The 27,981-nt window shown below is 35.8% G+C and overlaps 1 long non-coding RNA gene across 2 annotated transcripts in view; it reads left to right on the top strand.

Annotated features, from left to right (window-relative positions):
• Positions 1 to 27,981, top strand: part of LOC111766454 (uncharacterized) — a 101,834-nt gene that overhangs the window by 57,385 nt on the left and 16,468 nt on the right. The window contains exon 1 of one of the 2 annotated variants that reach the window (XR_011647932.1): positions 9,548 to 9,680. The exons of the other annotated variant lie outside the window; for it this stretch is intronic. This is a non-coding gene — a long non-coding RNA (uncharacterized lncRNA). Of the gene's footprint in view, positions 1 to 9,547; positions 9,681 to 27,981 lie in introns of those variants that run through there. 2 annotated transcript variants of the gene reach the window in all.

The raw sequence follows: 27,981 nt of genomic DNA, 5'->3' as shown, positions 1-27,981 counted from the left end.
TTTTTCCCATTGAATTTCCTTGGTACCTTTATCAAAAATCAATAGGGAGTCTTTTTCTCTTCCATTTTTCTATGTCTTGGTTATAGAAAGTTGGTAGCATAGGTATTTCTACTTTTTCAAATTTTTTTTTGTCTAATCTGGGTCCTTTGTCTTTCCAAGTCATGCATGACTTGTATACTAACAACAAGAAAACACTAGACAAATAAATTTAAAAAGACCTAAAAGAATGGAGAGGGTATAACCAATTCATTGATAGGAGGACACAATATAATTAAGGTGAAAATTCTCTCCAGTTCATCTTAGATTCAATGCAATCCCAATCTTAGCAGAATTTTAAAAAGAAACTGGCAAGCATATTAAAATGTATGTGGAAAGACAAAGGACCCAGATTAGTTATTAGTTATTCTAAGTATTTTACTTTTTAAATATATTGTAAGTGGAGTGTTTATTTAATTTTCTAAATATTCACTGCTACTATATAAAATACAATTGATTTTTATCGTTGTATATAGATCTTATACCCTGCAACCTTACTAAATTGACTTTTATTTCTAGTAACTTTTTTTTCTAGATTCCCTCTAAGATTTTCTGAGAATCCTATTATGCCGTCTGCACATAAAGACTTTTATTTCTTTCTTTCCAAGCTGTATGCCTTTTTCTTTTCCTCGTCTTACTGTCCTGGATAACACTGCTAATAACAGTGTTGAAAATAAAAGGTGAGAGTAGACATCCTTGCCTTGTTCTTAATCTTATGTAGAAAACATATAGTCATTCACTACTGAATATAATTTAACTCTGTGTTTCTCATATATCTGCTTAACCAAGTTGAGGAAGTTTTCTTTTATTTTTAGTTTGCTAAGGTGTGTGTGCATATGTGTAGTATGTGTGTGTATGCTTGAATGGGTATGAAATTATGTCCAATACTTTTTTCCTGCATTTTTTGCAATGATCATATGGTTCTTTCCCTTATTCTGTTAATTTGTGGAATTGCACTGACTGATTTTTAAATGTTGATAAAACATTGCCTTTCTGGGAAAACTCCACATAGCATTGATGTATTGTCATTTTTATATCTTGGATTTATTTTGGTAAAATTTTTTAAGGATTTTGCATCTTTATTCAAGAGCAATGTCTTTGACTGATTTTGATATCATACTTCTATGCCCTCATAAAATGAGGTGAAAATTATTATTATTGTTTCTTTCTTACAAGTTTGATAGAATTCACCAATGAGGCTATCTGGATTTGGAGTTTTCTTAGTGGGAACGTTTCTTAATTTATAATTCAATTTTAAAAACACGGATATAAAAACACGGATATTATATTCTATTACATTTATTCTTGGGTCAATGAAAATACTTGTCTTTAAAGATATTTGTCTACTGCATCTAGATTGTCAAATTGATTGGCATGAAATTGCTTATTATAGTCCCTTATCCTTTTAAAATCTGCATGATCTATAGCAATGTACCCTATTGTCATTTCTAAAACTGATAATTTACTTATTTTTCTGCTTCCCTGGATCAATCTAGCTAATAGCCTATCCATTTTTTTTTAGTGTTTTCTTAGAACCAGATTTTTATTTCAATGCTTTCTTATTATTTCTTCACTTTTTATTTCAATGATTTCTGCTCATACATTTATATATATATTACTTAAAAATACTTTGTTTTTTGTTTGTTCCTCTTCTAGTGATTTCTTAATGTGTAAATTCAGATGATTGGATTTAGATATATCTTCTTTTCTCATACAAACATGTAGAAGTTATAATTTTTTCTATGTACTGAATTAGTTGCAGCCCTCAAATTTAAATAACTGTAGAGTTATTGGAAATAGTTTCTAATTTCTCTTGTTATTTCTTCTCTATATTATAGCTTTTCTTGCAATTTCTTCTTTTTCACAGATTATTGCAGTTGTGCTATCTGATTTTCATACATTTGGGCTTCTCTCCTGCTGTCTAATAATTATTAATTTCCAATTAAAAAGTCCATTAGGTTAAAGAATTTACTCTGTACGACTTCAATTTTTTAATTTATTGAGACTTATTTTATGGCCTAGTATATAATCCACATTAAAAATCATACTATGTACACTTGAAAAGAAGGTGCATTTCTCTAGTTTTTCAGTGTTCCATAAATACTATCCAAGTCAAAATATTTGATTCTGTTTCATTGATTGCTAAGGGAAGGCTGTTAAAATCTTCACTTTTGATTGTGGACTTGTCTATTTTTTTTTCTTAATTCTGTGACATTTTCCTTTATTATTTTGAGGTATGTTATTAACTGCATACAAATTTATGATCATTCTTTATTCCTCATGAAATGATTCTTTTATCAGTATGAAATGTCCCTCCTACCTCTAGTTATATTTTTTTCTTAAAATATATTTTATATGATATTGATATAGCCACTCTGGTCTTCTTATGCTTCCTATTTGCACAATTTCACTTTATCAAGTCATTTACTTTCAGCCTATCTATGTCTTTATACTTGGAGTGTATCTTTTGTAGACTATTCTTATTGTGGCCTTGGTTCTTTTTTATTATTCCTATTTCTCTTCATATTTTCATGTTATTATACTATTTTTTTCAGTCTTTGTGAGCATATATATAGCTTTGTTTAAATGAATATAGTTCTATATGCTGCTTTAAAAATCCTTGACTGTGAGTTCTAGCATCTGGGTCATATTGAGGTTAGTCTCAGTCAATTTCTTTTCTCTTAAAAAAAGGTTCTATTTCCTGGTTCTTATTGTGTCACATAATTTTGAGTTGTGTTCCGGACATTAGAAACTTAATTTCTGGGTTCTTCATATTTCTCAAAAGAGCCTTGTTTCCTTAGGTTTAGCAGGGAATCATGTCAGTTGGCCTTAAATGCATGTGTTGTTGAGGGTCAGTCAGAGATGTCGGTAGACAGATTTGGAATCTCCTCTCTGGCTCTTTTGCTTCCAAGATGCCCTCAGTATCTATAGTAATTATGTCTTCCCTAGGGCATGCTCTATTTTTATACACCTGTCTCCTCTCTGAGACTATAAGGAGTAGTTGTTTCTTTTTCACTTCTTGATCCTCAAAACCTGACATAGTCCTAGCATAAAGCAGGTATCTAATAAAGCTTTTTTTAATGGATGAAAAAAAAATGAATTTCCATGTCAACTGTGTGGATGTTAAGGTGACAAATACAGATTGTCTTAACTTTGTCTGTATTGTATATATTTTTAAAAGATCCCTTTACACAATAAATATAGCAATGGGATATTTGCTTCTGCAAGTAAAAGGGTATAAAAAAAAGATGGTTGGATACTGTAGTGCCCAGTATTGCCTATGAGCAAAATTGTGACATTGGTGACATTTCACATTGTTTCACATTAGCTCCCTTTTACTTTGCTGTCCCCCTCGTCATTTGATCCCACCCCTCTCTCACTGCCTCTGCCTCTTGCAGCCCTAGTCTATTGAGACCAGCTTTATTGTGAATGTGTAGTGAAGAATTAAATTTACCAAAAACAGGTCTTGTCTTTGTCCTGCCTCTAGGAAAATAGTCTTAAAACCTTTGAAATAGCTGAATGATAGGAGCAGCACATTGAGTCAAGTTATACCAGGAGTCTTAGGGTAGAAGTTGGCCAAAATAGAAAGATCCATCATATGTGTGGGGTGATGGGACTTTGAACCACATGATATCAGCCTGACCTCTGGGAAAGGGAAAGGGGCTGGAGAGTGAGTTCAACTAAGTGGCCAATGATTCAATCAGTCATGACTATGTAATGAAGCTTCAATTATATCTTTGGATACCAAAGCTTTCCTGGTTGGCAATAGTCTTTGAGTATTGTTGCATCTTAATGTGAGAAAATTTAATGACAATAGTTAGTGCCAATGGTCCCTGATGATGTTGGAAACTTCAGGTTTGGGATGGTCCCAGACCTTGCTCTATGCAGCTCTTCATTTTGCTGTTCTGATTTGCATCCTTATGCTATAAAAAAAAACTGTAATTGTTAAGTGTAGTGGTTTCTTGAGTTCTGAGAGTCATTCTAGCAAATTAATGAACCTGAAGGAATCTGTGGGGATCCACAAATTTGTAGCCAGCTAGTCAGAAGTGAGGAGGGTCCTGGTGGTTCCTGAATGTGGTTGGTGTTTGAAATGAAGGCAGTCTTGTGGTGACTGTTCCCTCTGAATGCGCACTTTGGCAAATTCATTACAATGAGAAAGACATGAGCACTTCAAAACTTAGATTTAATAGTCTGTAAAATGTTTATCAGGGCTCATATCTAAGGGAGTGCTCCCTGCACATATATTCTCTGGATTTTATAGAATGAGTATCTTCTGTGCTGTTATGGGTTGAATTGCATGTTATGTTCAAGTCCTAATCCTGATCCTGTGAATGTGACCTTATTTGGAAATACAGTCTTGAAGATGTTATTCGATAAGATAAGGCCAAATTGGATTGGGGTGAATCCTAATCCAACATGACTGGGTCCTTATAGAAGAGGAGAATTGGACAGAGACAGAGAGACCTAGGGGAGATTGCTGAGGCAGACTGAAGCCCAAGGGTTGCCGGCAAACTGCTAGAAGCTAGGAGGAGGCAAGGAGGGATTCTCCCCTACAGTTTCTGAGGGACCACCGCAGTGCCAACACCTTGATTTTGGACTTCTAACCTCCAACACTGTAACACAGTAGTTTTTTGTTGTTTTGAGCCATTCAGTTTGTGGTACTTTGTTACGCTGGCTCTTGGAAACTAAGACACAAGGAAGAAGAGGTCTGGTTACATTTGCTTTCTTGAATATGTTTTTCCACTTAGAAAATGAGCTTTAATAATAAAAACAAAATCCTGTCTTAATTTTAGGATGCTGTTCTAAACAGCTGGATAATATTTCTGTTTCCTTCCTCCAATAAAATGGCTAATTTATTTATATTTTTTTCCCTTGAAAGCTTAATCACAGTTTCCTGTGGAACTGAATTCAAGGGTCTGGTCGTAAATTAAAAGAAAACACACCCACACATATCTACACAATAAATAACAAGAACGTTCATTATGCATCTAGTTTATCTGTTTTTATAAATAAAAACATTGCCGTTTTAGTACTTTAAATGGAATTTCAGAAATCTCATCATGTTATATTTTTATATATTGTATTTCTTGATCTTCTGCATGTTTTGTACACATACAAGACCCATTAAGAGATACTGTGAACTAAAAATAAGCAAAGAATATCCACACTTCTTTTTATATACTGTACAAATGAAGTTTGCAAAGATGAACCTAAAGGAGACTTAATGTTTCTTGTTACCTAAGCTGAAAAACCCTCTAGGGAAAGTTTTAACCTTTGATGAAGACATCAAACTTTACTATAGCCTTTGACATAACATTTTTACAATTTTGTCCTTTTAAGGCTCCTCATTGATGTTTTCATATGTAGGTTACCCGGTAGCTCATTTTAAACCCCTTTCTATCCTGCAGCTTCTTATCCTAATGTCTCTTTTGTCAATGAAGGGTTAAAAAGGCCCGATTAAGCTGTAAATATCTGAGGTTTAGCTATCAGATATAAATCTACAACTAAGATAGTCATGCAAATGAGTTTCAGTGTCTGCCTTTATAAACAGGAGCACCCCTGGAAGCTCTCCCTTTTGCACTTGACTATGGAAGGGGACAAGCTGCAGGACTTCTTTTCTTCTCTGTTTCAACCCTACTAGGAATTAGGCTTGCAAGAGAAGTTCTCATTTTGATGCCCTAAGCCCCTGATATTTGCCTGACAAATTAAAGATGGACTTGAACAGAACAGAGTGACTGGTCAGCGAAGGGTTCTGCCACGGTCAGTGGCAGAAAGCTGAGCAGGCAGAACCTGGAGACTCCCCTTAACAATCCCAATGCCTGAGGCCCCCCAGGGGCAGCTGGACACAAGGCACTGACTAGTTGTTTACCCTCCCTTTCTTGCATTATTAGGTAAAAGAAAAGCCCTTTTCTCTGGGGAACTTCTTAGAATCAAACAATTCTCAGTCATTCACAACTCAGAGGCAAAGGAAAAAGTGCTTCAGTGCAAACATGCTGTAAACTAGCACTTGGTCTTCAGTCATTTTCTCACTATTCACAGCTGAAAGGGAAAGAAGATGAGAAGGGAAGGGAAGGGGCAAGTTAAGGCATCCTTTGACAGCAGTATCTGATCACAGCGATGGAGGCCTCCAAACGTTGCCCGAAACTTTAGATGTACACTCTGTAGGTGAACTCTCCCATCCTCTCTCCAGGCCTAATTCTACCCTCTGTCATTGTCAGAAACTTCCCTTCAACTCCTTTATTTGATCTGATAAGACAGAGCAAACATCCAGTCCATTCCCCTGTTTGAGGCATTCTAACTATCTCACAGTTCAGTTTTACAGATATCAGACAATAATGTGCCTTGTGATCCAAGATGATATTTTAAAAAGTGTAGCATAATGCACTATCCTTGTGTTTCACACATAGCGTGATTTCGGTTTTGTAGATGGAAGTCTGGAAAAGTTAAGGAATTTGTTGAATATCCACAAGCAGCGGTGTAAAGACCATGGGTGACTCCTTCTACTTATTATTTTGTCTCAGTTTTGGTCTTGGTCACTGTAAGAAGTATTGCCTCAAGTTGAGGTCCTCATTGCCAGGACCCCTTTGTTCCAGGAAAGAACTGATTCACCGATGATAATGACCACCTTGTAGAGGAAATCCAGGCTTTTCCCTATGTCCCTATGTCCCTATGTCCCAGATCTGAACTCCAAGGCTGGGTTAGGCCTTGGCCAATGACATCTGAGTCTCATTTCACTAAGGGAGCACCAGAGCTTATCTTCTAGCCTTGGGCCTTTTAACCGGGAAAAGTAAATGGTTGGTTAGAGCCAGTTTTTGAACAATGATTGTGAAACATTCAGGATTCTGTGAGCATGGTATTAAAGCATTACTAGCTTGAAATCAGTCATGATGGAAATATTTACACCATGAAGATGGGCAGATGTTACTAATTGGGGTTTTCATTTATTTATTTATTATTATTAATATTAATTTTCTTATTTCTGGGAATCTGGTAGACTAGCTCACCACTGCTTAAAATACTTGGGTCAGGGCTGCCTGGAAGAAAATTGAAATTCTAGGAATAAAAAAATAGTTAATCCCTGATGTAGCAAGTTTCCTAGGAATTCTTTCATATGCTCTCATAAACTCTCTGCTCAAGCCTTGAGTGAATTTCTTTAATCTGATAGATCCTGGGTTGGCAGAGCATTGGCTCCATGTATTGTGAGGAGCACAAGGGACTCTAAGCATGGCTAGATGCCACCACACAATACCCCATAAGTTTTCCTTTCTAACTGCTGCCCCTATCAAGATGAAAAATCCAGTGCCTTCACTGAACAAAGGACATTACTCAATTAAATTTCCCTACCATCTTTTCTAGGCTAATCTCAAAAGACTCAAAATTGCACTATTCTCTACAGAATTGAGGAGAGAAGAGAATTAAATTAAACAAATACTCAGTACCTACTATGTATGACATGATAAATAAACATATAAAAATATTTTAAATATCCAATAATTCTATTCAAGAGTAATGTGGTGGACATTTAGTAAACATTTATTAAGAATGTAGATGGAGTTTATACTACATCTTAGAGCAAAACATCTATAAAATCAGTTTTAGACATTTTTCCCCAACTCCTTATTTTTCTACCAAATGCCCCATTCATTCTCATTCCCTCACTTTTTTCTTTCTCCATCATTTTGACCCCTGATACCTACCCTGACCCTTTCAAGCAATCCCTGTCTCCACACCCTGATTTCTCCATCTAGTTATCTTCCTCTCTCTTTTATACTTTGCTCTTCAGCAACTTGACCTGGCTGGGCTTCTCCAGTTTGGTAAATCTTCCCATTGAAATCTCAGATCCAATGCCTATAGCCCATGAATTCATTAAAGAAAGTCTTCCTTTTCAGAAGCAGGAATGGGGATAATTGTAAATGCTTGTCGTTTATTTCAAAAACTAAATTTTGTCAATAAATTGTTTTCTTATATATTCTGCCTTTTATTATAATGATGTATTTATTTGCATTACTCCTTCATAACAGGATTACACATGCGGGGGGCAACAAAAGCAATTAGTATCTCCTCTTTGTAGCCTACTAAAGTACTAAAGGATTCAGAGATGCCCCGAGAGCCAGTCTCATTCTGCTGGGATCTACTAATTAACCCCCATCATATTTATACCATATTAAACTCAGATACCTATTTCCCAGAGACAGAGAAAACTGTACTATACAGATTTAAGATCTTGAAAACTCATTAAAGAAAGAGATATCAGCTTTTTGACACTGAAAATAATGCAACATTCTTGTTGTCAAAGTGAGGGTGATTATGAGTATAAATATGTTCAACATAATTAATGTAGAGATGAGAAGACGTGGCTGAAAAAACACTGGTTTGCTGCAGGAGAGGCTCTTGACAAATACAGTGGTAGTGTGAGTCTGACTGGTTATATGGAGGATATTGTCATATTTAAGTGGCCGTTGCTCAAACAATGACTACTGTTTATGGGTTGAGTTGCTGTGAGATTTTAATTCACTAGAGGGAGCTTGTGGGTCAGAATGATGCAATTCCCACACAAGGAAGATTGATTGCATTCATTCAGTCCCCACAGCCTGAAAAATACTTCCTATTTATTTTATTCAAGAGCTTGTTGTAACATATCCCTGAGTTGCCTAGTCATTTTTTTCCACTAGTGAAAAGTCTAATTTCTTTTTTCATTTTTTATTCTTCTATGCAATTCACTCATTCCTCGTAAAGGTCTAACACTGCACTGTATTTGGCTTTCTTGGCTCCTATCTGAATTCTTCACCAACACTCTTTTTGTCCCGGAGAATGGCCAATAAAAACATTAATCCTTTTGGCATAACTACCTGTTTCATGTTTAAGTGCTAAAAGTTTTCTCCTGATTTTTCAACCATTATTTGAGCAGTAAAAAAATTTGATTTATAATAAATCTGACATATCTCAGTTACCATCTTAACAGTATACATCAAATATAAGGAACATGTTTCCCTGCATTGTGTTTTACTACTTGATTTGTCTTTAGGTCAGTTTCTGAGATGGGAATTAATATGATTTAGCAAAAATTATTTACCATTTTACTAGTCAGCACAAACCAAAGTGGTAGACTGTAGTTCAGATATCACTCATTAAAGGTCTCATTTTGAGATAAGTAGTTTGTTTTACCAATTGGTCAATAACCACAATAACCCATGTTGAAAGACAACGCATAAGAGTATGCTTGTATGTGTATATGTGTGTATATGTGTATGCATATGTATACATGTGATTGGAGACTGCAGATCTTGGTGTTCTATATGGGACTTTTTCAAAAGATCCAAACTTGTGTTTTTTTAAAGTATTGGGATGTAGTTAATAAGTTGAAACTACCTAGTGGTTACATTTAATTCTAATCTTAACATCATAGAACTAGCTTCGTATGGAGTCTCAAAGGATGATTATGATGATGAAAATATAGTCATGCTTTATATAAACTTGAATATTTTTTTTTACTTACATTCCTTCTGTAGATACAATGTCCTGCTTCAAAAGGCACCAATGAATCTTGATGTGATGGCTTAGAATTTAAAACAGGCCTATTCAGAGTTACGTATTTCTGCCTTTTAATTTGCTACCAGAGACTGCTTGTTCATGAATACTGCCTGGTAATTTTTTTTTTTGTATTTCTTCTTCAAAGTTCATATCAGAAAAAATTCAATATTGACATTATCACTCTTAAAAGTGTTGTGTAAGTGAAGTTGGTTCAACATATCCCAAAATATTATTTCCTGTGGAGTGTTAATGAATAGGTGTGTTGGGTATCCCTAAGATCACCCTCAGTCTTGAGAACTCACTAAAAGAACTTGAAGAACTCAGAAAAACTGTCAAAATCAAGGTTACAGTTTATTACAGAGAAAAGATTCAGATTAAAATCAGCTAAGGGAAAAGGTACATGAGGCAAGGAGCAGGAATAAACAGACAGAAGCTTCCAATTATCCCTACCCAGTGGAGTCACACAGGGAAACACTTAATCCTTCTGGCAACAATGGGTGACATCACATGTTAAACCTTGACAATCCTTGGTGTCCTGGATTTTTGTTGAGGATCATTCACGTGGGCATTGCATGCTTAAGTTACTGACCTCAGCTTCTTAGACTCCAGCCGCACCAAAGCAAAAACAGGTGCTCACCATAAATCATGTTAGGGTAAACTTATCTGGTCAAACTGGCACTGCATGGCCCATGGCCTTCAGCATACAAAAACACTCTTATCAGAAGAATATTCCCAGGGCTTTATAGGTCATCTCCCAAGATCTGGACAAGGGTCAGTCGAGAAGTTAGGCCTTTTTTGGGATTGCACAGGGATTGAGCAACCCAGGACTGCTGCGTTTATCCTTTCCTGTCTAATAGGTGTTAATCCAGATTAGGGCTCCTTGGAAAAATGTTAGGGTCACACTGAATTAAATAATAATAAAGAGCTTTTCCATTACTTTTAACTTGCTAATCTCCATTGTGATATTCAAGTATGTAAGTATATATATTTATCGTTACTTATTAGATTTCAAATCTTTTTGCTCCCTAGAGATCCTATTTTAGAAAATTCTGCTCTAAATTGCTTTTCTCAACTCAAGGGAAGTGTCCTTGCCTTGCCCAATATGAGAAAATATTAGTTAAAAGGGCAAATGGAAACACAACCTGAAGTTACATGAACTACTGATAATGGATCCATAGTTACATATTGGATATGAAAACTCATGCTTACCTCTTAGGATCTTACATTTTACAAGTTTTAATTGGTAGCTTGTTTTCAAATATTTCACAAATCTCTATCTTCATAGTATTTCATTATATCATTTAGGTCATGAAAAAGAATATTAGTTGTTAATAAAAAGTATTTCTTATTGAAAATACGGCAAAATATCCTTGAAAGATCAAGAGTTTGTGTTAAATGACTCATAAATAAAATATAATCTACTAATTTCTGAAAAAAAAAGCCCTACATATTTTCTCACTGATTATATTTGGAATTGCCCAAAAGCTTGTTAGAGTAAAATGAGCCTACTTCGGGCCATTGCAATTCAAATAGTAACAATATAGTTGTTACTATTATTCTTATTCTATGAAATTTGCAGTAAACAAATGAGAAAAATGGGCAAATGTAAATGGCAATTTTTGAGGTCATGAATGTACAATATTGTGCTTATACTTTGGGTAAATCATAGGGCATGTGAATATGTCTCAATAAAACTGCTTAATAAACAAATAAATAAATGTGAAAGAATAGCCAGAAACAGCAGCTATGTATAGCAGGGGAAAAACAGAGAGACTGAGATGTGAGGAATTTTCTTGTCTGTTTTCTTGTCTGTTTTTTGTTTATTATTATTATTATTGAAATAATGCTCTAGTAATGATTGAAGCATAGCTATGTGATTTACTAAATACCATTGATTGTACACTTTGGATGAATCGTATGCTTTATTAACATGTATCAATAAAATTGATTTGTTAAGAAAAGGCAATTTGAAATTAATAAGAAGTCATTTGAAGCCTTATTTTAAAAAAAATCTGATGATCCCATTGGATGAAACATGGTATGAAAAGACTCTCTCAAGCATTGTCTCATTTGAAATTGTACAATGCATGCGTGGATTTTGCAGTGACAAAAGGAAAAGTGAAATCAAGGCAGCTTGATCACAGAAAGATGCCCCAGGGTTCAAAGATGATGAATCATTTATTCACTTTTGAAATCTAAAGAAGAGTCTTTATTAAAATGAAGGCATGTTTCCTTTTCAGGGCTATTTTTTGATCCTATAGCAAACAAGTTTCTCTTATTTATTTAGCATATGTATCACATATGCTATTGACATAAATATCAATGCATAACAAAATAAATATTATCTAACCAAGCTTATTTAATATGAACTGTGTTGTATGAGAGACGGTTACATTTTAAACACATGAGCTTATTAGAGTATATTTAGTTTGAAATACCTTTTAAGTTCTGTCTTATGTTTTAGGTATTCACAAATTAGTATCAGTAAAAGCAAGTGTGTAAACATCTTTACATCTTTTTTTTTTCTTTAAACTGAGGATCCCAGAAGCTTTGGACTTTTACCCTTTTACTTTGGACAGTAGGTTGTGTTATTATCCCCTCAGAACAGGCAATAGATGTTTAATAGATAGTAGATTGTGTTATTACCCCTCAAAACAGGCTGTAGATGTTTAATGGATAAACCTTGATATTTAGCAATTTCATAGTTAAAAATATGAATATGACCAACAAGATAAAAAATCCTACATTACAAAATATTTCTTAGTTTAAAACAATATGCACAGAGAAGTTTAACTATACTAATGAACAAGAAATCATATGAAGAAAAGCTAACAGAGGTGTGCTTCACCAACTGGACAAGATGTGAAAGTTCCTCATTTGTTCTCAGGCATATTGAGACACTCTGTGACCTTTGGCAGCTCATCTAGTCTCTCAAATATTTGAAGAACCAAAAGATCAGAACTTCTTTCTTGTTAAATTTCAAACTTGCCATAGGATTTAACCTCAAATTAAGTCCACTGCAGACCAAACAGACCCATGAGGTCTACTGCAAATGGCAACTCGTAAGGATCTTGGGATTTGCTAAGACAATAACGTGTGGAGGGCCAAGGCTCACAAACTGGCAGCTCTTGGGATAAAGCCAGTCTCTAAATGGTTTTGTTTCGTTTTGCCTGTATGAAATCATTTAAAAATATCAGAATATTTTACCTAAAAAATGATTTTAGACTTTTCTTCAAGGAATCAGACATTTTGGCAGCAATGAGAATGGCAAAAAATGTACTGGACATAACTAGCATGAGCAGTTTTGGGAGGACATTCCTCTTCATTTCGCCATACTCAGGTCTGTTATCTGACTGATTCTACAAATATGTGTGTGCCTGGACTAATTTCATGCAGGTACACTTTAGGGGGAAGAAAAGCTAGAAAAAATAAAAATATTTAAATATCTGTTGAATGTGTATTTATGGAACAAAAACAATCTGTTTTCTCTTCCTGGGGAATTGAATATGGATCGTAATCAATATTCCTTTATTAAGGATAGATGCCTGATTTATCCCATAACATATCTCCATGTTTCCATTTGAGAACTGTCATTAATGATAGCTCCTTTTATGGAAAGGGACAAATCTCAATATTAGTAAAAGAAATTATGGAACTAGGGCTTTTGAAAATATGTCTAGCATGGGTTAGGGTTGAGCATTAAGTTGCTGCTCTATTAAAGTAAGAGTAATTTGAAGTTTTAAAGTATCCGCTTGAAAGTAGAGTAAGAAAGGTTTTTGCAGGGCAAGGTGTTCCAGGTTGGAAGACAGAAATTTATGGAGGCAATAATTCAGTGATGAATTCTGTGAGACAGGAAAACTTGGAGAGAACTAATATGCAAATTGGAGTTGCTGCTGGCTCTGTATTATGCTGGAATATTCCTCTGTCATCCTTTATGCTTTGGTAAAACTTCTTATCTGTAAGAACTTTGTGATAGTGATGTTCTGTGGGAGTGAACAGAAAGAAACTTACCCTTTTAAAGAGAAGTGGGGTCGGGAGGGAATCTGAGCCAAGAATGGGAGCCCTGAAGCAGTTGTGGTGTGGCCCTCAGTTCGGCTAGACCTCTATAGTGCTGCAAATGGGAGTTCCAAGAGGGAAATATGAACATGGACCTTCTATGTATTGTTTGAGTACATGATTTCAAAATGGTGGGGATACTGTAAATTCAAGACTGGGAGACTGGATATCCCCATTTTATAGATAAAGGAAATGAGAATCAAAATGTTAATTGATTTGCCTATGGTCACCCAGCTAGCAAATAGTTGAAGTAGGATTACCTAGCTCTAATTCATCATGAATTTGATGCCCTCCAAGTTTTACTTATAAGGCATGCTTTATGATTATTATGTCATTGATGTGCAGCATAAAGGACTTTGAACTGCACATCAGAGAGAGACTCGCATATGGAGACTTGCTGCTCAATTTTGTCATTTGGTTGAACATTTCAAAATTAACATTAGGGCAATGTTCGAAATTAACATTAGGGTGATGTTGAGAAATTATTGTAACCATTTATCTTATTTGTCAAGTAATAGGAAACTATATGTGTATGTGAGGGCAGAAAATATAAAAAAAAAAACAAACAAAAAACCCCAAAACCAAATTATGCTCTAAGTTGGATTTTTTTTTAGTTTATATGGCACACATACAAATACATAATTTAAGGAAAATAGTGATTTTTCCCTTATATTATTCATACAGGTATTACATAATTTTTTCAGCCAAAAGTTTAACTGCTGTTGTCAAATATTTCATTCTAAATAAAATCTCAACTTGAGAATGATAAGCCATGAATTATGTGTGTATGCACGGGCAAATTCCTGCTATGCTTGTATCTTTAAAAATTCCAGTTTCTGAGCTTACAATTCAATTCCATTGACTTATATGTCTATCCTTTTGCCAAACACACTGTTTTGATTATTGTAGCTTTGTAATAAGCTGTAAGATTGGGAAATATGAGTCCTCCAACTTCATTCTTCTTTTTCAAAAAGGCTTGCTCTACTTGGGGCCCAAACACTTCAATAAAATTTGATGGTTGGCTTTTATATTTTTGCAAAGAAGGTTGTTAGAATTTTGATTGGGGTTGCATTGAGTACGTAAATCACTTTGGGTAGAATTGACATTTTAACAATATTTAGTCTTCCAATCCATGAACATGGTATTTCTTTCCATTTATTTAGGTCTTCTTTGATTTCTTTTAGCAATGTTTTGTGCTTTCCATGTGCAAATCCTTTTTATCAGTGGTTAGATTTATTCCTATGTATTTCATTCTTTTAGTTTATATTATAAATAGTTTTTTTCTGATTTATTCTTCTAATTATTCAGTGTTTGTGTATAGAAACACTATTGATTTTTATGTGTCAATCTTGTTCCTTGTCACTTTGCTGAATTAATTTACAATATTAGCTCTAGGATCTCTGTTGTGGATTTTTCAGGATTTTCTGGATGTAAGATCCTATGTAATCTGAATACGAGGAAAGATTTACTTCTTCTTTCCCAACTTAGATGCCTTTTATCTCTTTTTCTTTCCTAATTGCTCTGGCAAAAACTTCCAGTACAATATTGATTAACAGTGGAGACAGCAGACATCCTTTTCTTGTTCCTGATCTTACAGGGAAAGCTTTCAGCTTTCAACATAAAGCAGGATATCGTGGTGAGCTTTTAATATATGCTATTTATTGCGTTGAGGAAGTTTCCTTCTATTTCTAGTTTTCTAATTGTTTTTATCAAGAAGGGGTGCAGTATTTTGTCAGATATTTTTCTGTGTCAATTGAGATTATCATATGTTTTCTCCTCTTATTCTGTTAATGTGGTGTATTACATTAAGTAATTTTCTTGTATTGAACCACCCTTGCATATCAGGGATAAATCCCACTTGGTCATGGTATATAATTCTTTTAATATGGTTTTGGATTTAGTTTGGTAGTATTTTATTGAGGAGTTTTGCATCTATATTCATAAGAGATCTAGCTCTGTAGTTATCTTATAGTATCTTTATCTGGCTTTGGTATGGCAGTAATATTGGCCTTATAGAATGAATTAGGTAGTGTTCCCTCCTCTTCAATTTTTTGGATGTATTTGAGCAGAATTGGAGTTAAGTATTAAAATGTTTGGTTGAATTTCCCTGTGAAGCCATCTGGTCCTGGACTTTTTCTTTGTTGGGAGGTTTTTGGTTACTGATTCAATTTTTTTTTTTACTAGTAATTGATTTGTTGAGCTCTTCTATTTCATCTTGAGTCAGTATAGGTAGTCTATATGTTTCTTGGAATTAGTCCATTTCATCTAGATTTTTAAATTTATAGTGTTTTTTTATTTCAATGGGGCCAGTAGTCAAGACCACTCAATTGGGAAAGAATAATGTATTCCAACAAATGGTGCTGAGAAAACTGGATCTCCATTTGCAAAAGAATAGAGGAGTACTCCTGCCTCACACATTATTAAAAAATCAACTCTGAATGGATCAAAGACCTAAATATAGGAGGCAGGAATATCAAACTCTTAGAAGAAAACTTAGAGAAGTATCTTCAACACCTTGTGGTGGACAATGGTTTCTTAGACTTTATACCCAAAACCCAAGCGACAGAAGAAAAAAAATGGGATCTCATCAAAATTAAAACTTTTGAGCATCAATGACTTTATCATGAAAGTAAAACAACAACCTATATAATAGGGGAAAATATTTGGAAATCACTTATCCAATAAAGGTTTAATATCTAGAATATAAGAAGAAATGCTTCAACTTAACAACAAAAATTTAAACAATCCAATTAAAAATGGGCAAAAGTTTTGAATAGACATTTCTCTGAAGAAGATAAACAAATGACCAAAAAGCACAAGAAAAGATGCTCACTATATTAGCCACTAGGGTAATGTACCTCAAATAAAATGAGATACCATTTCACACCCACTAAAATGGGTACTATTAAAAATGGAAAACAAACATTGGAAAGAAGGTGAAGAAACAGGATTTGTTCATTGCTGGTGGGAATGTAAATTCATGCAACTGCTATGGAAAACAATTTGGCAGTTCCTCAGAAAGTAAATTATGTAATTCTATAAAGTAATTATAGAATTACCATATGATCTGACAGTCTGAATTTTAGCTATATACTCAAAAGAATTGAAAGCAGAGACTCCAACAGATATATGTATACACTCATAGCAGCATTATTCACCATAGCCAAAAGATGGAAGAACCCCAAGTATACATCGACAGATGAATGGATACATAAAACGAGGTTTAGAATTCTATTCAGCCATAACAAGGAATAAAGTTCTGATACATATGGCAATATGTCTGAACCTTGAAGACTTCATGTTGAGGTAAATAAGCCAGACTCAAAAGGACCAGTATTGCATGATCACACTGATATGAAATAATTAGAATAAGAAAACTCATGGATTCAGAGTTTAGAATTTAGTTTACCAGAGAATGGGATGTTGATAGTGAATAGGAAGTTAAAGCTTAAAATATACAGAGTTCCTATTTGGAATGATGGAAATGTTTTGGTAATAAATGGTGGTGAATTACATTGTGAATGTAATTACCTGCATTGATACATATATCTAAATGTGGTTAAAAGGGGAAATGTTTGGTTTTATATAAGGTAATAGGTAAATTTTTTTTAAATCCATGAAACTGCACTACACGGTGACCCTTAACTTAAATCATGAACTATAGTTAATAGTAGATTTACAAAAGTGTGCCTCAATCATTGAACTATGTACTACACCAATGCAAGGCATTAATAATAAGGTGGTATAAGGAAATCCTGTATTTTAGGTTTTTGGTTTGTAAACCCACTACTTCTTTATTTAAAAAATGAATCCAGTTCCCGAATGTTAGCAGGGACTTAAGGACTATATGATTGGCCTCAGATTTTGATTTGAGCCCTTCATGATTTTCATGTTCTCTGCAAGATATTCTATAAACTTATTGAATGAAGGGCACACATCTAGTGTATTCCTTGATATATACTGTGGCAGTTTGAGATTATTTATTAATCCCCAAAGAGAAATATTATGTTTGTAAACTAATCTATTCCTCTGGGTGTGATACCCTCTGGTTACATTAGATCCAGCTGAGTTGCCTTTGATTAAATTACCTTTTAAGATTAGGGTTTTGATTCAACCACATCAGTAAGGCATGACTCAGGTTGAGTCCCCACCTGCCTTGGTAGGCCTACGTAAATGGACACTTACTCAAGAAGACACATGTAATTTTTGGTCCTACGGCCCCAGGAGAGATGAACCATTTGCCTGACAGCTTACAGAGGCTGTTGGGAAGAGAGCCAAGACTGATATAGAAGGCCTGGAAAGAAATAAGCCCTAGGCCAAGAGAGAGGGAAACCCTAAGAGACAAGCCCTATGCCAGCCTGCAGCTGAGAAATAGGAAGCCCTGAGAGAGAAAAAGCACCGCAAGCCCAGGTGGAATAGGAGAGACCAGGCAGAGATCAGTGGCCATCTCGCTTCAACACGTGGCAACTGACTTTGGTGAGAAAGCAACCCTGAGTTGGACTCTTATGGCCTTCTATCTGTAAGCTTTTACCCCAAATAAGTAAATACCCTTTATAAAAGCCAACAGATTTCTGGTATTTTACATCAGCACCCCTTTGGCATACACTTAGATTATTTTTCTCAGTGAAGTTTTGATTTCTTGGATATCCTTAGTCATTTGTCCTAAACTCTACAGTATCACTCTCCTCATTAGTCCTCAGTAATAATGATGAAGGTTCAGAAAGTTTAAAACTGTTTGTTCATCATCAACTATTAGGTTTAGTGAAACATTTTGAATATATTATTGCCAAATACAGAGCAACCATGAAGTTCCTCAAGGAAATTATCATCTGACTCATTGCAAGCGTCTGTCTGCACAATCCCAGTGCTCTATTTCTCAATAAAACTTTCAACTACATTCTGCTTATTCCCTTTCTATTAATTTCTAGAAAACCTGTCAAAGTTTGCACACTCCTATGAGCTAAGCTTTAAGCTCTTGCCAGCTTCAAATTGTACAAACACATATACAAAGGGAAATCACCTTCCGGTGTTCTTAATTCTTTCAATGCCTTCTTTACTTACATAAGCTATGAAGTTTTTATCACCTGAACTCTAGCACAAGGCAGAGAAACTTTGTGACATGTTGAGTGAAAGGCTACACTGTGTTAATAACGATTTTGAAAGAAATCAGGAGATTTAATCATGTGTGGACACAGGGTTAAGAAGCAATGTAACAGACTATTAAGCTTAATATAGATATGTGATATAAGCATATGCAGACAGCCATTAGCATAAATTCATGTTACAGAAGAGCAGCCCAGCATGCCGCTTGGTAGATTTATAATGTATGAGAAGGGCAGGATGGAGATCGATAGGAGAAAGAATTGGGTCAGAGAATCCATATACAGGTCCTAGATGAGGTTGATAAAACCTCTGCCAATTATAACCACATTATTTTTGAATGGTGTTATTGTGTGAAATTTTATTACATTGACATATCAAGTGAAGGGACTTAGAGAAGAGAAATTTCCTATAGTTTTCAGTGGATTCAGTCAGAAATATCCCTCGACTAGAGGATGCCCAACTCTGATAGCTAGAACTAGTTTCCTTTAACGCTGACAAGTTTAATGCTAGTGATGAATCAATTTCATAGACAGAAAAATGTAATATTTAGCTAACCTTCCAGGAGAAAATTTTGCACATGACATTAATTCTAGAGACAAGTAGATCCCAACATGGTTTCTTTTTTATTGAGTGATCATGATATAAACATTGCCTGTGACCATCCAGCAAATTATTCCAAATACATAGCACAGTTGATTCTTTTTATTTGTAGTACTTTTGTTTTGTAAAGTCACCCAAAACATGGAATTCGTGAATACTGAACCATTGTTCCTAAGAAAAAAAAGGATTAGATTCCTGAGGGCTTCCAGTCACAACATTTTCATTAACCTATAAATATATATAACCCTTGTTTATGTGTGGTTTTGTTTAAAGATATCTTATTTAATACACCGTATATTGTTGATTCATTAATGTTGAACTCACTGCCGACAGCACTATCAGTCATGCCTAAGTAAGGATTATCTAATACACTATATTTTTTATAAGGCAATTCACAGCCTCGTTGTACCTAGGAACACTAGACAGAACCTCAGAACTATGCTTGGAGGCTATTTTACACATCACAATTTCCCAAAATCATAAAAATGCATAAAACCATGGCATTAAATATACCATGAATTGGATAATTGTTTACAGAATGAGAGCTGAAACTTCTAACCTCAGCTGGGAACGTGGGTCAGATGGCTCAGTTTTTATTTTACCATACCTCATATGTCCATGAATGATTGTGAAAGCATCCCAAGCATTGATTCTTTTTAGTTCTCTTTTTTTTTTGTCTTTATTTGTTTTTTTAATGTTACATTAAAAAAATATGAGGTCCCATATACCCCCTACCTCCCTCCCCCCACTCCTCCCCCCATAACAACAACTTCCTCCATCATCATGAGACATTCACTGCATTTGGTGAATACATCTCTGAGCACCGCTGTACCTCATGGTCAGTGGTCCACACCATAGCCCACACTCTCCCACAGTCCACCCAGGGGGCCATGGGAGGACATACAATGTCTGGTAACTGTCCCTGCAGCACCACCCAGTGGAACTCCAACCCCCGAAAATGCCCCCACATCACATCTCTTCCTCCCACTCCCTACCGCCAACAGCCACCATGGCCACTTTCTCCACACCAATCCCACATTTTCTTCAATTGCTACTAATCACAATAGTTCATGAATAGAATATCAGTAAGTCCACTCTAATCCATACTCTATTCCTCCATCCTGTGGACCTTAGAATGGTTGTGTCCACTCCACATCTATATCAAGAGGGGGCTTAGATTCCACATGGATGCTGGATGCAATTCTCCTGCTTTCGGTTGTAGGCACTCTTGGCTCCCTGGTGCAGTGGTTGACCTTCTTCACCTCCATGTTAGCTGAATGGGGTAAGTCTAATAAACCAGAGTGTAGGAGTTGCAAGTCTGTTGAGGCTCAGGGCCTGTCTATCACATGGTCAGTCCAAGTATACATTAAACGCCAGCAGCAACTACAGTTCTGGTAAAAGTAACAGGAAAGGCTTGTGGACAAAAATCACATCTGAGTCCAACTCCATCACACTCAGGAACACAAACTTCAAAGTAAGGCCAACTGACGTGGCACTGAACTCCATCTGCCATGACCATAGAACCTGTGGGTCTCTGTAGCCCTCAGTAGAACCAATACCTGGGGTTGTATCTACTCTATCAGTCTCTGGGACTCTGCTCAAGTATGCATAAGGGCAACCCCTCTGATAACCTCCCAGCTCATTTTGGAGACTCATAGCCATATAAACTCATTTGTCCTTTCCATTTCACCCCTTTTATTCAGATCAAAAAGCATTTTTAACTCCTTATATTATATGTAGACTAAGATATTCTGCTGGTCTGAGTTGACTCTTTTATTCAAGGTCATTTTCTAGTTACATCATCAGCTGGTACTTGCTAGTAATAACCTGGTGCCAGGGAGGCTTATCCCTGGGAGTCATGTCCCACACTGGGGGGAAGGCAATGCATTTACATGCTGAGTTTGGCTTCGAGACTGGCCACATTTGAGCAACACGGAGGCTCTCAGGAGGTAACTCTTAGGCACCCTGCAGCTCTAGGCCTTGTTCTTATTTCAGGTGCACAGGCTCACAAGCATAGTCATTAGTATCAAGGACTCATCCAAGCATTGATTTTGGGTTACAAATAAATTTTAGTGAGTGGCAAATTTGCAAATATGAAATCTGTGGATAATGAGGATCAATTGTGTTCGAATTCTTTTGAGATTTTGCCTTTTCAGTAAAAGAAGCAATCAAATTCTTCTCTCTCAGTACCACTCAAAACCTCCTTATAAGATTTTCTGAACTTTCTAGAAGTTCTATTTTGCATGTGTTTTTTTCTGGTTTGCATGGCATAAGGAATAATTTTGTCCTTTGGGGAGGTTTTTATAAATCTAGAAAAAACAAAATACCTTTAGGAACAGAGGAAAGTAGATATTACCAATTATCATGGTAGAAAAATTTAATTGGAATGAGTTACACTGTATTTTAATTGATAGCATTACTTTTCTGTTTCCCCTAATTTCTTCGAAGTAGGAATCTTCTGAGATTCTTTTTTAGCTGAAACTTTCTTAGATTCTGATAGTAAAGATAAAATACTTGTAAAGTTTTTTAAAGCCATTAACTTGTCCCTTTATTCAGAAGAAAGCACAATTGTTAAAAGTGCCAGTTATCAGTGTATATTTCTTTAAGGGAAACCAAAATTCTTAGCTTTTAGAGACAATATCACAGTGTACTGGGGAGGACCACTGTCCTTACTTTAAAGAGATGCTCTAAAGTCTGCACTCCATCCCAACTCTTTCCTTTCTCTTGACCAGCTGCTCCCTCATATTCCACTAGCTGAACTTTATATCTTTGACTTATGGTCAATATCTTTATTAAATACTTATTGCCCTGGAAAGACCATCACTGAAAGCTATTATCAATATTTAATTACTTATGTTAAAATACATGTTTGAGAGGAAGTGCTGATAGGAATGGAGAGACTGTGAGGCCAAGGTCAAGAATATGAGAGAAAGAAGAAAGTCAGTGGAATTCCATGGGATAAGGAGAGGAAAGTGCCACCACCATTGAACACCATGATTACTTAAGAAAAATATTTCAATGGGAAAAAACAGTCGTGATGTTGCTAATACTGATGAAGACAATTGCTAGTGCTTAACAAGAGATTAGTTATAATCCAGGCACTTTTCTCTGGGCTGCACAGGTGTGATATAACTTAGTCACCATGACAGTATTCATTATCCCAAATTTACTGATGATGAAAACAAGAAAATGAATTTAAGAAACATTCCTCACTTTACTCCCTTTTCTCATTCCCACTTATTTCTATTTATTGGTAAGGACAATTGTTAGACAATATTTAAATCTTCGCCTCTTTGGATGCAAGCCTTGAAGTATATCTGAACAAGAAGGAAGTTAAGATGTTGATGAAGAGTAGCTTCTAATCCAGGAGCAGCTGTAGAGAGAGAACATAGAATTGGCTTCAAGGTAAAGGGTGCAGTTATCCATCTGTGGAGAGTTGCCAGCCTTTTAAGAAGTTTAAATCCTCAACATGAGTTTTTCATTGAATTTTGGCAAAATAAGTGATCATCACAGCAGTCTTTCCTAAAGATCTAAAGAGCAGGAAATTTGTCATTCTCTGATTTGAACCTAGATGAAAAATAAGCTGCAGAGACATAATCTGAGTATAATATGATTTATCAGTTAGAAACTTTGTGTGTGTGTGCAGGTGTGCATGCATCATAGGTGTGTTCATTAAAGGCAAGAAGGTGAGCTCGAATGACTAACATGACTGCTGATGCCTACTTTTACTGAAAGGCAAATGGATTTGACTTAGAGTCTCAACATTTGCCCAGAAACTTGGATGTTTTCAGCTGCAATAGTTTTTTTGGAGTCTGAGAAGGGTGAACGTGTTTAAAAGAGAGAATGGCTATTCCTTCCATGTCTAAGTCTGAGAGAATTAAAAATTGCTTCAAATGTGGACAAGTATGTACTGTTGGGACCTCATTAAGCATTTTTAATGTCAAGTTGTCAAGTGTATCTTTTTGTAGCTCAAAGATACCAGGACTGGAAACTGCATGGCTAAGAATCATTGACTTCATGGAGCTACATGAGGTCCCACCTTTTCTTCCTGGTTCTTGAAATTCACTTTTTCTTTCACTTTTCTAACATTCAGCTGGGAATCTTGGATCTTTTCATGCCTTTTTCTGCCCCCCCCCCCCCCCCCGGTGATTTTCTTCTCTCTAAGCAGCTGTCATATTGTATACCTCTGACAATTTGTAAGGAGCAGGCCAAGAAAAACAAAGACTGTTGATTTTAGCTAATAATTTGAATATCCGTGTTGTGTTCTCAATGATTTCTAATGCTCACATAGTATTTTTATAGACTTTGAGGGGTCTCATTTAAAATAAGAGATACATTCAAATTACTAGAAAGTGAAATTCAAGAACGACCAGGAAGGAAGTAGCAAAGATTTATTTCTCATCCATTGCCCAGAAGCAAAGTCACTGCAAATCTCCTTTCTGTGAACCCTTTGCTTGCTATATTTTCTTGAACCTGCTGCAACTCAATATCTCTAATTTTGACGTACTTGTGCCAGACCCATCACAGTATTAAACCTAGGTGCTTCATGGCAAGCTTAAAGAAAACCTGATCTGAGGCTCAGAACAGAATCTGTTCAAGCAGGTCCCCTACTTTTATTAATAAATATATTTTGAGAGGGGGATGCTTAAGTCCCTTCAAGGCAGAAAGCTAGGATAGGGATCATCCAGTTGTTGGTTGGTGTCACTGATAAAGGACACTGCCAAAAATCCTGAAGAAGTGCTGAAACAACATCATAAACCTATTAACTAGCGGCTGAACTAGAAGTAGCAGAATGCTTTCCCAAGGATCATAGCATCATGGGAATAATGTGCATTTCCCAACTTGACTATATAAATCCCTTACTTTGGGTGGGAGGAAAAAAGAGCAGGAAGAAGGAGAGGGAAAAAGATTAGGGAGGAGAGTGGGAGAGGATCTTTCTCAAATTAAAAAAAAGCAATCATCTGTGGACTGGTTGGACTTTTGAAACTTCTCTTATGTCGAACAACAACACGTGTGACTTGCATTGCTTTTGCATGCAAGGTTAGTGTTTAAGTGACTCTGGGAAGCCTTATCAAGCTGAGTAGAATGTAATGTGCTGCAGACAGTCAGATCACACCTGGGCATGCTTCTTTTTCAGGAATATGTTGAAGGGGAAGGTATTGCTCAAACAGTAATAACATCCTCCAATTCTAGACTACAACAGCTCTTAATAGCAGAGCACCTAGGTCCGTAGTTGAATGAACATTCAACAAGTGTTTTTAAAGAGGACGTATAGACATATAGTAATTCCCAAAGAATATGGAACTTATCTGCAACTGTCTTATTACCATCCCCTTTCCATTACTTATGGGCATTGTAATTCTTAAAAAAAAAAAAAAAAGGCAAGGAAAATGAAATAAATAAGGAAAAATTTTTCACTGGTGCTGTTGGAAATCATTTGCACGTTACAATATAATCAAGTCCTGCCCTGGTCCTTTGGGGCCAGGTTATCTATGGGTTAAGTTAGATCACTAACGTGCGTTCCCTGACCCTGGAATGCTTCATAAAATGTACTCATTACTGATTGAGCAAGAGAACGAATAGTCGTGAGTTTCAGCTTAAGCGCTGATGGGATTGTGTGTAAGCCCTAACGTGGTCGAGGTATTTAAATTTTGATTTTTGTAATGGGCTCTGACATGTTTCATTTCCTCCGAGGGAACACTCGAGACCTCTGAAAGTAAATGTTGCTAAAAAGTCATCAAGGCAGAATATTAAAATGCCATCAAATGAAAATTTCACTAATGTAATCCGGCTAGAGCTCCAGGTACTGGAGCGAAAAGGGAAGTGTCAGAGGTCCCGGTTCTTTTAGCGAAACATGATTTGTTCCTCTTCACTGGCTGTTTCTCCAAATAAATTATTTAAAGTCTTATTTCTTCTTTCTCCTGGGCCTTTTAAAGTTCCACTATACTGAGAGGTGGTGGAAGAAGCAGTAGAGGGAGACAGAGGTGGCATCACCAGAAATTCAGTAAATGGTTGTAGGATGAGTATCTTTCCTTTTTCCTCCTGTTTCCTTGATTCCACAAAAGCTGTCCCAGTGCTCGGCTGGATGAGAGAGTAAGAATCCTCAGTTACCATCTTAGGGCTGAAATTGCCCTATTGAGATGTACTCAAAATTCCAATAGCATAGCAGGGTGACTGGAGCAGGGAGATCATCAAAGATCATTCATTCAGTGATATGGAGAACATTACGGTGTAGAAGAAGCTACTATTGCTTTCCTGAAGATGTGTTTATCTAAACATATTTTCTAGTTTTCATAATATTTGAGTTTTAGGTAACTTTTGTCTTTAGGGATTTGTGCGAGAAACAAAACAAAATTAAATGCTCTCTTTTTTCTGTACAAAGCATATTTAGAAGAAATGATTGCCCTATGAGAGTGATAATTCTCCTCCACTGGATTTAATTAGCAATGTTTTTTTGATGAGCATATTGCTAAATAAAATATATATTTTCCTTTGTTGTTTATATTCTATTATATATTTATATTCTGAGATAACTTCTTATATTGGACATTTCCTGAAAATGGAGAAATGTGGATTTACCTAAACTCCATTTATGGCAAGGTTTCCCCAAGTATAACAGGTTCTTTTCTCTTATCTTTGGGTTAGGCTAAAGCCATAATTTCTGCATTTCTCATGCTGGCTGGCAGGATTTGTGCCAACTAACATCTGGTCTTCTATTAACTCAGCTTGACACCTATAGCTCTCTCCGTCTAACCCATAAGGATGAATAAATTACTTCAGTGAACCTGTTGTGTTAAACAGCAGGACTACCTTTGGGAATCAACTTTCTATTCTGTATTGGAGTAAGAGCAGAATTGTAAGTGTCCAGAATCAGAACTATCAGCATCCCCAGGGCTGGAATCTTGAGTTGGTTTTCTAATTCTGCTGGAAAATAGAGTTTTACCAATGCATATTTTTTCATCAAAAGATGATGCACTTTTATGTTTAAGAATGTAATTTCTACGCTTAGATAGTCTGAATTCAATTTCCAGCTTGTTTCTTTCTAGCTGTGTGACCTGAGAAAATCTGTAACTCTCTAAGCCTCAGGTCCTGTAAAATGGGTAGTGATAGCATTTGCCTCATTGATTTATTGCGAGAATTAAATGAGGTATCTATAAAATGATAGTATAGTTTTGAATATGTAGCTAGCCCTCGATAAATGTTAAGTTACTAGTCAGAGTAATTTTCTGAAGACAAAATTTTCTGAAGACAAAATGTCACAAGTAATACTCCACATCTCCGGACAATGCTATTTAAAGTTTGGGTAAAGACCTCAAGTAAATGTTTGCAATCCCAATACAATGATTTCAAGGAGAGAGGGAAGAGGTCACTGAGGAAGTCTACAGACACAAGATGTTCATTCACGATGATATCAGATGCACTGCTGGAAAGTAGCAGAATTTACAAGGTATTGTGGTCAATATTTTTGTTATGGTCTGTTGCCAAACACGGTGTTTTGTATTCAAGTCAGAGATAAAGGATACCCTGATCAGCACCTCTCACTCTGTCTTTAGATCGGAGGAATTTAGGTTGAGGTGATTGCTCAGACAACTAAGGCTTGAAAATTGCCAATCTTCCAATTAATAGGCAACAGTAACTTTTCACCTACTTTTGAGAAAACTCCCTCAAAATTCAGTTTGGCAGTAATTTACCAAAAATGATATGGTTTTAAGAATCTTTGAGAAATTCTAAGAATATTAATATTATCCTCATGGTACAGAACCCATGTATTTGCTGCTTTAAAATGGCAGCTAACAAAGCTTATTTACATCATATTTTCAAAGAAAATAGAAAAACAAGTATCTAATTATATGAGGCCAAAAATTGTACTAATTAGAAATCAATGTAGTGAGTACTTACTGAACATCTACTATGTTTGTACATCTCACTGTGTGAGGCTTGACAGCATGTCTACTTTGTGCTTAATGGCATGTGCCTGACAGTAATTTGTGGCTCTTCCTTTAAAAAGACCTCTAATATGCATTCCTCACTGACTTTAGCTTTTTCTCTACTGTGATTTGTTACCCATATGTATCAGTTTAGAACATATTAGGGGACTGACAACACCTAAGTATTACTGACCTATCAGAAAGCCTGAAGTTCTTAACATATTTACTTCAATTTCATGATAATCAATCCAGGTCTTCCTTTATTCATGGCTTCATGAAAATATTTTCATTTCTCTAGTTGATTTAAAATGGAAGAGAAAGAAGAGAGAATTGAAGCAGTGGCTATGGATTTCCACAGCCCTCTGGCACTTAGTGACAACCTATATGGAAATAACTGGACACTGTCTCATTATTCAGCTATTAGAAATTCAGGGGGTTTCAATGAGGTGCCTTGTAAGAGTTGGTCATGAGGAATGGTAAGCTCTAACTTAGACAGCTTGACTCAGGCTGCTTCTGTGCTCAAGACTTGATAGGAAACTGAGTGTTGGTATTGACATAGCTAAAGAAAGTCTGTCATTGAGGAGCCCTGAAATCAAAGAGAAGAGCAAGTTAGAGAAGCAATCTTTGACTATGGTCTCTAGGTAATGCAGAAGAAAGGGTGCCCTGGCTTTTGAAAACAAGTGTCAATAAAGAGGCACTAGAATTTCAAATTGCAAGGCACCAAACA

Source organism: Dasypus novemcinctus, chromosome 3, assembly GCF_030445035.2.
Source record: "Dasypus novemcinctus isolate mDasNov1 chromosome 3, mDasNov1.1.hap2, whole genome shotgun sequence".
In the NCBI taxonomy this organism is placed as follows: Eukaryota; Metazoa; Chordata; class Mammalia; order Cingulata; family Dasypodidae; genus Dasypus; species Dasypus novemcinctus.
The sequence above is the reverse complement of the archived record's forward strand: the minus strand, read 5'-3'. Positions and strand labels throughout refer to the sequence as shown.